Here is a 432-nt window from a genome sequence, read left to right as displayed (position 1 = left end):
TCAGCTCCAGGGCTGTGTATGAGTAATATTCATTTTTCCTCAACCTCTGCTTCTGTTCAGTTATTGTTAGACCAATTTCTGACCCGGAGCTGTCTGAATGGCGTCCCTGCCTGGGGCAAGGGGGTGCCAAGGGCTGGTGGTTCAGGTCCCTTCCACCCCGAGGGGCTCTGTGTTTGTGGTGCTGTGTAAGCACCCACACGCTGGCTCTTTCCCCTCTCGCGTGCACACGCCGTGCGATTTGAAGCAGTCATGTACCATGAATAATGTCCGGGGGCCAGGTCACAAGCTTCCCAGAGCACGGAATTCATTTGCATACAATCCAAGCAATTACAAGTAATGAATAGGTTAGTTAAAAACCAAACGAGAAACGATTCCGAGCGCGGGTAATTCCCCTGCAGAAAGGAGAAAAAAAAAAAAAAAAAAAAAAAAAAG

This window comes from Oxyura jamaicensis, chromosome 26, assembly GCF_011077185.1.
Source record: "Oxyura jamaicensis isolate SHBP4307 breed ruddy duck chromosome 26, BPBGC_Ojam_1.0, whole genome shotgun sequence".
Classification (NCBI taxonomy): Eukaryota; Metazoa; Chordata; class Aves; order Anseriformes; family Anatidae; genus Oxyura; species Oxyura jamaicensis.
The sequence above is the reverse complement of the archived record's forward strand: the minus strand, read 5'-3'. Positions refer to the sequence as shown.